The sequence below is a fragment of the Cyanistes caeruleus genome, chromosome 8 (genome assembly GCF_971803275.1).
Source record: "Cyanistes caeruleus chromosome 8, bCyaCae1.hap1.1, whole genome shotgun sequence".
In the NCBI taxonomy this organism is placed as follows: Eukaryota; Metazoa; Chordata; class Aves; order Passeriformes; family Paridae; genus Cyanistes; species Cyanistes caeruleus.
In genome coordinates this window covers 38,443,869-38,458,668 of record NC_141708.1, presented here as the reverse complement: position 1 = coordinate 38,458,668, position 14,800 = coordinate 38,443,869, and the positions used below count along the sequence as shown (strand labels likewise).

General features: G+C 39.1%; 1 long non-coding RNA gene across 3 annotated transcripts; it reads right to left on the bottom strand.

Annotated features, from left to right (window-relative positions):
• Positions 1-1,261: 1,261 nt before the first annotated feature.
• On the bottom strand, positions 1,262-6,505 carry LOC147652041 (uncharacterized). 3 transcript variants are annotated; one of them, XR_015289767.1, is made up of 5 exons: positions 6,271-6,505; positions 5,339-5,465; positions 3,730-3,855; positions 2,996-3,174; positions 1,262-2,748 (listed from the first exon to the last, which is right to left on the bottom strand). It is a non-coding gene; the product is annotated as an uncharacterized LOC147652041 (long non-coding RNA). The 3 variants fall into 3 exon arrangements; XR_015289766.1 differs by lacking the exon at positions 6,271-6,505 and having other exon boundaries at positions 5,339-5,577; XR_015289768.1 differs by lacking the exons at positions 5,339-5,465; positions 6,271-6,505 and adding an exon at positions 4,818-5,272.
• Between the last annotated feature and the right edge of the window lie 8,295 nt (positions 6,506-14,800).

The following is a 14,800-nucleotide window of genomic DNA, read 5'->3' as shown; positions in this document are numbered from 1 at the left end:
ATATATCTCCCTATACCTATTTATAATATCTATTTCTATAATATTGATTTTCTTTATTTATACACACAGAGATATAATGCACAACAGATATTAAAATACATTACCATCTATCCGTATATTTTTCATATTGAATATTAACCACCTTGTCTAGATATAGAAAATTTGTGTTTATTTCTTTTCTATGGCTATATCTCTCTTTCTCTCTCTTTCTCTCTCTATCTCTCTATCTATCTATCTATCTATCTATTTATCTATCTATCTCCCAATCTATCTCCCTATATTTATTTCTTTATTATAGATGTGTATATTTTCATTTCTGTATTATTCATTTATATGCCATGCCTCTATCCAAATAAATTACAAAAGGACCCTACATTTAAATTTTTGTAATATTTATGTCTATCATATTGATCTTCTTTATCTATACACAGAGATATCATACAGAACTGATATTAAAATATATTATATTAGCATCTATCCATATAGTTTTCATACTGAATATTAATCTACTTGTCTAGACTTGGATTACTTGTATTTATTTCTTTTTTATGGCTTTCTCTCTCTATATATAGATCTACCTAGCTTCCCTATATTTTTTTTTACATGTATACATTTATATATTTCTCTTTCTAACATTCTGCTTTTTAAAATTTGCATTTCTTTCTCTTGGAAACTCTCCCAATTCTTTCAGCTAACAGGTCAGAATGACAAAAATATAAATTCCTACTCAACCCCGAGTGCAGAACGCGCTCGTCTCTATGGACCTTAGGCCCAGAAATTTCTCTCGGTGCATTTTAATACCTCAGGGATGCACACATGTGTTTTATACACTCCCATTTTACAGGGAAGTAAGAGGTGGAAAGACAAAACCCACTTTCTTAACCCTAAGCCGTTCCTGACATAACAAAACCCTAACGACGGAGTGCACAGAGAGGGGGTTCCTTTCCAAGGGGATTTGGAGAGGTCAATTCCTGTCCCTTGCCAATAGCTACCGTAAAAACCAGAACAACTCCACAGGTTTTTGGATTCTGCACCCAGCCCTCCCGGGGAATTTCCTGGCAGCTTGGGGTCCCCTCTGGGCAAGGGTACCCAGCACCAGCCCTCCCCATTCCCCGCTCACCTTGCTACTCCAGCGCAGCGTGTCCCTCCCTCTGGCGGGGACCTCGGCGTGCCCCAAGGGACACGGGAGCCCCCCAGTCTCCACCCCGTCCCCCTCAGCCTTTGCTCTTCCCCCCCAAAGAAGGCACAGAACAACTCCAACTGCCCTGGACAGCAGCACCTGGCTTTATTGGAAGCCTTTCTAGGTCCAGACTACAGGGCTGGGGGGATGGTGCTGCCTTCTGCATGCCTTTCCTTTGTGGACACAAACCAGTGCAAAAGCAAGGTCCTGAAGCAACCGGGATCCTCCTGAGAGGGCCACTCCGTTCCAGCAGCAGTGCTGAACACACTCCCCCTCCTCTCCCAGCCCTGGCCAGCGCTACAGCAGGCAGAGGAGGGAGCTGCCTGGGGAAAATGGAATCTTGGCCCTGCTCCACCAGGTACCAACCTCTTCCTCTGCTAGACAATGTGCCTTCACACAAAAGACGAGTCCCCAAAGGATGGGCCTTGCAGGCTCTTGCCTTGGAGTGGGAGCAGCTCCACCCTGCTTTTATTCTGGTGGCAGCTTGCTTCCTCCCAAGGTAGACACTGGTGCTCCCAGGGTGAGCACTCCCGGTGGAATGGCCAGGCCTCCCAGCCCTGCAGTTTAAAAAGGAGCACAGACACACACAGAGAGAGAACCATGGACAGGTGAGAAAGAAATGCTCCGTGAGGCGAGGCTGGCTTGAACAGCTGCATCCTGGGCATTGCTTTGTTGTCTCCCATCACCCAGCTCTGCAGCCAAGAGGCCCCTGTGGTCTGTAGCACCCGCTTGGTGCACGTGGGACCGCTCGGGGAAGGCGGCCAGAGCAGGACGTGCTGGGGACCCGGGTGCAGCAGCCACATAGAAATGCTGTGAGGTCCAGAGACACCGAGCGGTACGGCCAGCCCGGGTCACAGCCACGCTGGAAGGGGAGCGGGAGCTGAGAGTATGGGATGGGGTCATACTTTGTTCCAAGGCAGGTAAATTCCCCACCATTTTTCCTTGTTATTTTGAACTCTAACAGCATCAAACACTTTGTGCTTCTCTGCGTTTAACATGCAGGTTTCCAGTGAGTTGGCTGCTCACGGTTTTTCTCTGTTTCACCACAAAATCGGTTGTAAGATCTTTTGGATCAAATCCCAACATCTCCCTTTACTCGTGGATTAGGAAGGAAAATGTTGAAATATGCCTATAAAATACCTGTGAAAAAAAAATCAAAAAGGGTTGGGGTGGGCAAGTTTTTAAAATGCAAGTAATCAGATTTCACTCCAATGAACTTGACTGTTCAGTGAAATGGTATGATAATGAAATCATCACACACACACACACACACACACACACACACACACACACACTATAACCGTAATACATCTACTAGACACATCTCAATGATATACTTGATTATATAATGGCTTACACCATTCGTAAACAACTATGGGCCAAAAATCATACTCAGTTTTCTGACAGTGACATTAAGCTTTGGCTGAAATCAAAGTCAGGTTTGCTACATTGCATGTGCGCAAATCTACGGGTGAATCACGAGCCCCCGTCCTTAGAGAGTTCCAGCTCCTCCAGAGAGGCTTCAAACCTCACCATCTCGGGCAGCAGTTTCTTGAGCAGTTCAGTCGCTTAAAAAAGGAAGCACAGAAATTTATCTCTATTTTATGAAGAGCAACGCGCTGCTGCCACACAGTGTGTTTGTTAAAGGGAACCCTGGCTGAACGCTTACAGGGGAAGCGACTCCAAAATCTACCAACAAATTTTACAATGCAGCTGCCAAAACCCACAGCACGGCAGCCAGGGAGGGGAGCCACTGGCAAGTGCTGCACTCACTGTCAAAAGTTACCAATCCTCAGGTGACTGCAATCCACGTACCTTCCTCAACAGCATCAGTGGCTACAAAAATTTACTCAAGTTTAAGCCTCTCCGAGAGGCTGTGCATTATCTTTGCTGCTCCTTGCAGGGAAGGCACGTCTTCTCTGTGACCAAATGAAGTCCCTCCTTCTGAGATGAACCCCAAGCTATGGGCCACCTAGAGCTGTGCCCATCTTAACCTACGAGAGAAAGATCGACACTTTAAAACTCGGGAGCGTCACTGTGCACGCTGAAAAGCCAGAATGCACCATCTCTGGATAAGGCACAGAATCGCTCCAGTTGCAGACAGACATTTTTAAGTACGTACTGGAAATAGCTCGGGACACTTGTAGCAACATTTCGATCTCGGGTGGCCTCTGCCATGCAAGAGAAACTGGAGTGCCAAATCTTCCTAGGCAAGAATTCCTCTCCTTGACCAAATCAGCTCTCAACTGGCACGTGGCAGCTCAACTTTACACCCACACGTGGTGCTGAATACAAGAAGGAATTCCAGTTTCCTTCACTGAAATGAGGGCAACAAAGATCTGGCCCTCACAACCGGTCAGGCACACCTCGGCAGACTCTGTTAGCTCGTGTCAGGCAGGGAGAAGGTGCACGAGGAACGCGTGCGTGCGCCTCGACGCGAGCGGAAGCGTCGCTCACGTGTAACTTCCAACGTGCCCTGCAGCACACGGCCAGGAATGCACTAATGAAGTACTTGTTATGGGGAAGAAATAGACTGTTAAGGACTTTACCTTCATCTGAGTCCAGTCCTCCTTGTACTGAGTCCTTTCTGCCTCGTCTGTGGATTGAAGGTATTTCCTCCTAGACTCATCTCCCACCACGCGGAGGCCTGTAGCGAACGCCAGGCTCGGACGGGTCTGTCGGAATAGGAGCAGAGTCAGAGTCAGAAAGAGGAGCTAAAAATGAGCAGGTGCAGTCGGTTTCAGACACACAGCACTTCCAGGGTGCAGTTCCTTCTGGTACATCTATGCAGTACCCTAAGCAATGATCTCTAAACATTTATCCAAGCTTAAACAGCTTCTTCCTAATTATCGCCACCTTTATAACCAGCGCTCGCTTGCCCCTGCAATACACAGGCACAGGGAGGGAGCTGCAGTTATTTACACAACAGAACAAGTAACATACCAAATTAAACACCCAGCACTATACCTCACTTTTGGAAACAAAACCTGGGCAGACACTTTAGTGTGCAAAACCCCTGTAAGAATAAAACCTGCTTTAAATATCTTAGGCATCAAGCCACAGACACGCCTATGAAATTCAGTGCAGCAGTGACAAAAAAAGGAATTATTTCCTTAACCTGTGAATAATCACCTCTAAGATTCTGTGATGCAGTTGCCACTGCACACAGCCACAAGCGGCCTTTTTATTAACAGGCAAAAGAACAAAGGAATCCCAGTTTATCCCTTCTGGTCTGCAAAGAAACAGAGACGGGAGAGATGCTTCTCAGAGGAGCATGGTAAAAAGACACATGGTGTAGAATATGGAACAGCTGGTGGTTCAGCATCTCTTCCACTGCAAGATCCAGGGGATAGCTGATGATACCTTGGAGGCAGGAGTCACAAAAGCTGCCGGAGAGGGAAGACAAAGGAGCTCAACCCTATCTGCTCTTAGGTTTTAGCACTGTGACCTTTACCTTAACTTACAGTTAAGTGTTTCTGACAGTGTAAATCCCTTTTGTTTTGATTTTAACAGAGTGCAAGAATTCAGTGATGAAGTAACAGTGGCATACAGCCTTTCATTTCCCCTGGTCCTCTCACCCAGCAATGAGGTCTCACAACAACAATACAACAATGAATAGTTATAGAAGGTAACTCACTGCGCTGAAGAGTCCTTCAGAAGGATGGGAGCCACAACTGAGGCAGATCCTTGGACAGATAAGCCAGAGGTGCTTAGGCCTCGTGTTTCCCCCTTACCCCAGAACCAGCCCCAAAAGGGGAACACAAAGTTCACAGGCTTCTCTTTGAAATTAACGCCATATAAAGAACAAAACATCCTAAAAAAGCTACATGTCATACAAATAAACCGGCTACCTTCTCTATGCCTTGAATCTATTTTTTTTCCCCCCTGTGTTCCTCCTTTCCATCCTTCTGCGTAGCCTTGTAGCAGATAAATCTGTTCAATAAAGGGCCCAGCTGACTGTGAGCAGAAGGCAAAGCAGAGGATTTGTCAGCATGAAAACCCACACTGCAAAGATGAACGAGCATCAGGGGCAGTTAAAAATCTGCTAGAAATTAGTGCTAATGTCACACTACCCTCTCTTCCCTTTTTTCCATATCCAAAAGGAAAGGAAGTTGTGCCTGAGCCAGAAAAGCTAAAAGGGTCGGGCAATGTGCTCACCTGCCATCCCACACAGCTGGGTGTGACTTAATGCACCAAACACAAGGGAATCGTTGCCAGCTGGGCAATAGACACCACGAAGCACACAGCTTTTCCGTGCTGTCAGCAGCTGCAAGGGGAGGATTGCCTCCGAGAAACATACCAAAACAATGAAAATAAAAAAAAAATACAAATTAACATCTATTTCCACCACACATGTTTAAATTTATATACTATATTCATTTATATATGACAAGCAATATATAAAGTATCAAAATATATTATTTTAACGTGTATACGTATGTTATTATATATTAAATATATTACATACATTTTAATGATATATATTCATTATGTATATAATACACATATAAAATCAATATATATAACATATCTATTAAATATAAATCTGTTTGTATATATTGGCATTACTTCTATTTCTTTACTTTTCTGGTTGCACATACGTCTATATCTTTATATACTTAATATACATTTCTATGTTTTTATTTTTGTTGTATTTATTTAAAAGCCCCGAAGCTAACCTAATAAAAACCAAACAGTCCCTTTATCTTAAACGGTATTTAAAAATATTTTAATATATATTTTTTATCATATTTATATACCTTCTTGATATACAAAACACATAACATATCCTAAAAGATATCATATTGCCATCTATACGTACAGAAATCATATTATAGATTATAAATCAACATATATGTATATATTTCTATTACTTATTTTTACGCCTACATATATATATTTTTTTCTCTATATATTTATAGATATATAGATTTGTATATATTTTTCTTTATATATTCATTCTTTCAATATTTTATTTATTTGTATTTTTCCTATTTATCTAAAAGCCCTGCCTCTAACTAAATAAAAACCAAGCAGCCCCTTTTTCTTCAATATTTTTTAATATCTATTTTGATCATCTTTATACTTACAAATATATACTCGGTTGATAAGCTGCCCCAGCCCCGGCCCCCGCTCTCACCGTTCCGACACACAGAGCAGCCGCCTCCTCGGGCTGCTTCGGTCCCGGGGCCGGGGAGCGACCGTTGGGTCCCGATGCCATTGGGGTTTCCGCCATTTCCCGGGGGGGGGCCGAGGGGGAGAGAACGGAGCGAGAGCAGCGGCGGCGAGGTACGGGTCGTCGCGAGTGCCAGAAGCCCCAGAACGCGGCCGCGGCAAGGACCCCGGCAGAGAGAGGCGTCTTCACCGCTGCCTGTCGGCGCCCGACCTGCTGGCGCCCGGCCCCGGCGCCGCCGAGCGCACAGCCCGTGTCCGCACGGCCGGAAAAGCCGCGGAAAATTGCGCCGGAGCGGCGTCGGCGCCGGGGTGTTTGTCAGGCAGTAAATCGCACGCACCCACCGCCCGGGGTCCTTCCATTTTCCCGCCTTTTTGGCGGCCATCCTTGGGAGGTCAAGCCGGCCACGACCGGGCAGCCATCTTGTGCGTGGCGTGACGTCACTTCCGCCCTTCCTCGCCGCCATCTTTGTTGTGGCTGAAGCCACTTCCGGCTGTGCGGCCATCTTTGTTGAGGCAAGATTAAGGCCCCCGCTGCTCTCAACGCGTCTGTCTAACTTACTTGCCTGACCGAAAAACCTGCCGACGCCGACCGACTCCGAGCACTCCGCCCGATTGTCCGCCGCCTTTCCCGGGGCGAGGACGATGGCGGCGGGGCGCAGCGGCTCCGTAGCTGGGCGGCGCCCGCACCTGCGGCGGCAGGCATTGGAGTCAACGCCTCTGCCGGGGTCCTCCCGGCCGGCTCCGGAGTGGGGGGGGGCTTGACGCGGCTCGGCTCGGCTCGGCTCTTTCCGTCCCACTTCGGCTCGGCTCTTTCCGTCCCGCTTCGGCTCGGCTCGGCCCCCTCCGCTTCGGATCGGCTCGGCCCTGCTCGGCCCCCGCTCGGCCCGGCCCCGCCCGCCTCGGCGCACAGCTGCAGTACCGCTCTGTGCCCACACGGCGGCAGCACTGCCGCACAGCTCAGCCCGGGGCGGGCGGGGGGGCGCCCCTGCACGTGCAGAGAAGCGAGGCAAGAAACCACGTGTGCAACCCCCTTCCAAAAACTCTTCTCCGAGGAACGCCCCAAAACCCACCCCCCATCGAAACTTAGCAAGCCCTGCCTCTAACCAAATAAAAAACAAAATACCCCTTCACTTAAATGTAATTAATATTTATTTCTATCAAATTGAGCTATATTTATACACATAGATATAATGCATTATCAATATAAAAATATATGAACGTCTATCCATATATTTTTCAAATTGAATATTAATCTACTTGTCTAGTTTTAGATTACTTGTTTTTTTTTGGTTTTTATTTAAAATTACATATAGATATATCTCCCTATATTTATTCCTTTATTATAGACCTGTATATTTTCATTTCTATATTAATCATTTAAAAGCCCTGCCTCTAAGCCTCTAACCAAATCAAAAAACAATTAAACCCTTGTTTTAAATGTTTTTAATATCTATTTCCATTATACTGATTTTCTATATTTGTACGAACAGATATAATGCATAACAGATATTAAAGTACATTACCTATCTGTATATCTATCTGTATAGCTTTCATACTGATCATTAATTAACTTATCCAGCTTTGGATTACTGGTATTTATTTCTTTTTTATGGCTCTATCTATCTATCTATCTATCTATCTATCTAACTATCTATATCCCTATATTTATTTCTTTATTATAGATCTGTATATTTTCATTTCTATATTATTCATTTAAATGCCATGCCTCTATCCAAATAAAAAACAAAAAGCCCCTACATTTAAATATTTGTAATTTTTATTTCTATCATATTGATCTTCTTTATCTATACACATAGAAATCAGACATAACTAATATTAAAATATATTATATTAGCATCTATCCATAGAGTTTTCATACTGAATATTAATCGATTTTTCTAGATTTAGATTATCTGTACTTATTTCTTTTTTATGGCTCTCTCTCTCCCTGTCTCTATATCTCCCTATATCTATTTCTTTATTATAGATGTGTATATTTTCATTTCTATATTATTCACTTAAATGCCATGCCTGTAACCAAATAAAAACCAGTAATTCCCTTGATTGAAAGATTTAAAATACCTATTTCTATAATATTGATTTTCTTTATTTATACACACAGAGATATAATGCACAACAGATATTAAAATACATTACCATCTATCCGTATATTTTTCATATTGAATATTAACCAGCTTGTCTAGATATAGATAATTGGTGTTTATTTCTTTTTTATGGCTGTATCTCTTTATCTCTCTCTCTCTCTCTTTCTCTCTCTCTTTCTCTCTATCTATCTATCTATCTATCTATCTATCTATCTATCTATCTATCTCTCTCTCTCTCTCTCTCTCTCTCTCTCTCACTACATATATTTCTTTCTTATAGATGTGTATATTTTCATTTCTATATTATTCATTTAAATGCCATGCCTTTAATTAAATAAAAAAAGAAAAGCGCCTTGTTTAAAAAAATTAATATATTTTTCTAAAATATTAATCTTCTATATTTATACACACAGATACAATGCATAACAGATATTAAAGTACATTACAATCTATCTATATAATTTTCATACTGATCATTAATTTACTTGTCCAGATTTGTATTACTGGTATTTATTTCTTCTTTTATGGCTCGCTCTCTCTATCTATCTATCTATCTATCTATCTATCTATCTATCTATCTACCTACCTACCTATCTATATATCTCCATATCTATCACCCTATATACATTTCTTTATTATAGATGTGTATATTTTGATTTCTATATTATTCATTTAAATGCCATGCCTCTATACAAATAAAAAACAAAAAGCCCCTACATTTAAATATTTGTAATATTTATTTCTATCACATTGATCTTCTTTATCTATACACATAGATATCAGACATAATTGATATTAAAATATATTATATTAGCATCTATCCATATAGTTTTCATACTGAATATTAATCGACTTTTCTAGATTTAGATTATCTGTATTTACTTTTTTTTTATGGCTCTATCTCTATATATATATATCTCCCTATATCTATTTCTTTATTATAGATATGTATATTTTCATTTCTATATTATTCACTTAAATGCCATGCCTGTAACCAAATAAAAACCAGTAATTCCCTTGATTGAAGGATTTATAATATCTCTTTCTATAATATTGATTTTCTTTATTTATACACACAGAGATATAATGCACAACAGATATTAAAATACATTACCATCTATCCGTATATTTTTCATATTGAATATTAACCAGCTTGTCTAGATATAGATAATTTGTGTTTATTTCTTTTCTATGGCTGTATCTCTTTATCTCTCTCTCTCTCTCTTTCTCTATCTATCTATCTATCTATCTATCTATCTATCTATCTCTCTCACTACATATATTTCTTTCTTATAGATGTGTATATTTTCATTTCTATATTATTCATTTAAATGCCATGCCTTTAATTAAATAAAAAAAGAAAAGCCCCTTGTTTAAAAAAATTAATATATTTTTCTAAAATATTGATCTTCTATATTTAAACACACAGATACAATGCATAACAGATATTAATGTACATTACAATCTATCTATATAGTTTTCATACTGATCATTAATTTACTTGTCCAGATTTGGATTACTGGTATTTAATTCTTCTTTTATGGCTCTATCTATCTATCTATCTATCTATCTATCTATCTATCTATCTATCTATCTCCCTATCTATATATCTCCGTATCTATCACCCTATATACATTTCTTTATTATAGATGTGTATATTTTCATTTCTATATTATTCATTTAAATGCCATGCCTCTATATAAATAAAAAACAAAAAGCCCCTACATTGAAATATTTGTAATATTTATTTCTATCATGTTGATCTTCTTTATCTATACACATAGATATCATACATAACAGATATTAAAATATATTATATTAGCATCTATCCATATAGTTTTCATACTGAATATTAATCGACTTTTCTAGATTTAGATTATCTGTATTTACTTCTTTTTTATGGCTCTATCTCTATATATATATATCTCCCTATATCTCTTTCTTTATTATAGATGTGTATATTTTCATTTCTATATTATTCATTTAAAGGCCATGCCTGTAACCAAATAAAAACCAGTAATTCCCTTGATTGAAAGATTTATAATATCTATTTCTATAATATTGATTTTCTTTATTTATACACACAGAGATATAATGCACAACAGATATTAAAATACATTACCATCTATCCGTATATTTTTCATATTGAATATTAACCAGTCAACGCCTCTGCCGGGGTCCTCCCGGCCGGCTCCGGAGGTGGGGGGGGGGCCCGACGCAGCTCGGCTCGGCTCGGTTCGGCTCTTTCCGGCCCACTTCGGTTCGGCTCTTTCCGTCCCACTTCGGCTCGGCTTTTTCCGGCCTGCCGCGGCTCGGTTCGGCCCCCTCCGCTTCGGATCGGCTCGGCCCTGCTCGGCCCCCGCTCGGCCCGGCCCCGCCCGCCTCGGCGCACAGCTGCAGTACCGCTCTGTGCCCACACGGCGGCAGCACTGCCGCACAGCTCAGCCCGGGGCGGGCGGGGGGGCGCCCCTGCACGTGCAGAGAAGCGAGGCCAGAAACCACGTGTGCAACCCCCTTCCAAAAACTCTTCTCCGAGGAACGCCCCAAAACCCACCCCCCATCGAAACTTAGCAAGCCCTGCCTCTAACCAAATAAAAAACAAAATACCCCTTCATTTAAATGTAATTAATATTTATTTCTATCATATTAATCTATATTTTTACACATAGATATAATGCATAATCAATATAAAAATATATGAACGTCTATCCATATATTTTTCATATTGAATATTAATCTACTTGTCTAGTTTTAGATTACTTGGGGGTTTTTTGGTTTTTATTTCAATTTATACATAGATATATCTCCCTATATTTATTTATTTATTATAGATGTGTATATTTTCATTTCTATATTAATCATTTAAAAGCCCTTCCTCTAAGCCTCTAACCAAATAAAAAACAATTAAACCCTTGTTTTAACTGTTTTTAATATCTATTTCTATTATACTGATTTTCTATATTTGTACGAACAGATACAATGCATAACAGATATTAAAGTTTAAATAAACAGGAAAACAGTTTAATATTACATCAAAGGTTTTGTCTGATTTGCTTTCGGATATGAACAGTGTTAGGCATGCTGTATTGCAGAATAGAGATGCTATTGATTTTTTGCTATTAGCACAAGGCCATGGCTGTGAGGATTTTGATGGGATGTGTTGCATGAATCTTTCTGATCATTCAATGTCTATTTATGCTCGTCTTCAACAACTACAGAGCAATATGAAAAAATTAACCATAGAAACAAATCCTTTAGAGGAATGGTTTCAATCCCTAGGTCTCACAGGATGGTTAAAAAATTTGGCACAAATGGCAATTGTTGTTATATTGATCATTGTGATTGTGTTATTGTTTATTCCTTGCATACTGCAATGCTTGCAAAACATGGTAAAAAAGGCTACTTCTACAGTTTTGTTAGTACAAAAAGAAAACAGGGGAATTATAGAGGAATGGCTAGAGAGCAAAGGTCATATTCCCATGCAGCAGTTAGCTGGGAAAGAATTAGACAATAGAGTACAGTTGGTGTGAGATGTTGCAAAGTCAGGAAGGCCTTGGTGATAGCTGTTAACTGAGAGCAGGACGCTGTGATCAGAAGAATGTGAATTCAGCATAGATGAGCGATCACAGGAATGTAGAATTAGGTGGAGTTGACCTTAAATGAAGTATCCAATAATGAGCTTGCTTTTTGCACTATGTATGAGCCTAATTATTGATGCTATATAAGTGGTGTTAGAGTTATCAATAAACGAGACTTGCTGATCATTCATATTGAGTGCTGCATTTCTCCCACCGAACTCATCAATTTAAATGTAATTAATATTTATTTCTATCATATTAATCTATATTTTTACACATAGATATAATGCATAATCAATATAAAAATATATGAACGTCTATCCATATATTTTTCATATTGAATATTAATCTACTTGTCTAGTTTTAGATTACTTGGGGGTTTTTTGGTTTTTATTTCAATTTATACATAGATATATCTCCCTATATTTATTTATTTATTATAGATGTGTATATTTTCATTTCTATATTAATCATTTAAAAGCCCTTCCTCTAAGCCTCTAACCAAATAAAAAACAATTAAACCCTTGTTTTAACTGTTTTTAATATCTATTTCTATAATATTGATCTTCTATATTTGTACACACAGATACAATGCATAACAGATATTAAAGTACATTACCATCTATCCCTATAGTTTTCATACTGATCATTAATTTACTTGTCCAGATTTGGATTACTGGTATTTATTTCTTCATTTATGGCTCTATCTATCTATCTATCTATCTATCTATCTATCTATCTATCTATATCTATCTATCTATCTATCTATCTATCTATCTCACTACATATATTTCTTTCTTATAGATGTGTATATTTTCATTTCTATATTATTCATTTAAATGCCATGCCTTTAATTAAATAAAAAAAGAAAAGCCCCTTGTATAAAAAAATTAATATATTTTTCTATAATATTGATCTTCTATATTTATACACACAGATATAATGCATAACAGATATTAAAGTACATTACCACCTATCTATATAGTTTTCATACTGATCATTAATTTACTTGTCCAGATTTGGATTACTGGTATTTATTTCTTCTTTTATGGCTCTATCTATCTATCTATCTATCTATCTCTCTGTCTATCTATCTATCTATCTATCTATCTATCTATCTATCTATCTATCTATCTATCTATCTCCCTATCTATCTATCTATCTATCTATCTATCTATCTATCTATCTCCCTATCTATCTATCTCCCGATCTATCACCCTATATACATTTCTTTATTATAGATGTGTATATTTTCATTTCTATATTATTCATTTATATGCCATGCATCTATCCAAAAAAATAACAAAAGGACCCTACATTTAAATATTTGTAATATTTATTTCTATCATATTGATCTTCTTTATCTATACACATAGATATCAGACGTAACTGATATTAAAATATATTAGCATCTATCCATATAGTTTTCATACTGAATATTAATCGACTTTTCTAGATTTAGATTATCTGCATTTACTTCTTTTTTATGGCGCTCTCTCTCTCTATATATATATATCTCCCTATACCTATTTATAATATCTATTTCTATATTGATTTTCTTTATTTATACACACAGAGATATAATGCACAACAGATATTAAAATACATTACCATCTATCCATATATTTTTCATATTGAATATTAACCACCTTGTCTAGATATAGAAAATTTGTGTTTATTTCTTTTCTATGGCTATATCTCTCTTTCTCTCTCTTTCTCTCTCTATCTCTCTATCTCTCTATCTATCTATTTATCTATCTATCTCCCAATCTATCTCCCTATATTTATTTCTTTATTATAGATGTGTATATTTTCACTTCTATATTATTCATTTATATGCCATGCCCCTATCCAAATAAATAACAAAAGGACTCTACATTTAAATTTTTGTAATATTTATGTCTATCATACTGATCTTCTTTATCTATACAGAGATATCATACAGAACTGATATTAAAATATATTATATTAGCGTCTATCCATATAGTTTTCATACTGAATATTAGTCTACTTGTCTAGACTTGGATTACTTGTATTTCTTTCTTTTTTATGGCTCTCTCTCTCTATATATAGATCTACCTAGCTTCCCTATATTTTTTTTTACATGTATACATTTATATATTTCTCTTTCTAACATTCTGCTTTTTGAAATTTGCATTTCTTTCTCTTGGAAACTCTCCCAATTCTTTCAGCTAACAGGTCAGAATGACAAAAATATAAATTCCTACTCAACCCCGAGCGCAGAACGCGCTCGTCTCTATGGACCTTAGGCCCAGAAATTTCTCTCGGTGCATTTTAATACCTCAGGGATGCACACATGTGTTTTATACACTCCCATTTTACAGGGAAGTAAGAGGTGGAAAGACAAAACCCACTTTCTTAACCCTAAGCCGTTCCTGACATAACAAAACCCTAACGACGGAGTGCACAGAGAGGGGGTTCCTTTCCAAGGGGATTTGGAGAGGTCAATTCCTGTCCCTTGCCAATACCTACCGTAAAAACCAGAACAACTCCACAGGTTTTTGGATTCTGCACCCAGCCCTCCCGGGGAATTTCCTGGCAGCTCGGGGTCCCCTCTGGGCAAGGGTACCCAGCACCAGCCCTCCCCATTCCCCGCTCACCTTGCTCCTCCAGCGCAGCGTGTCCCTCCCTCTGGCGGGGACCTCGGCGTGCCCCAAGAGACACGGGAGCCCCCCAGTCTCCACCCCGTCCCCCTCAGCCTTTGCTCTTCCCCCCCAAAGAAGGCACAGAACAACTCCAAC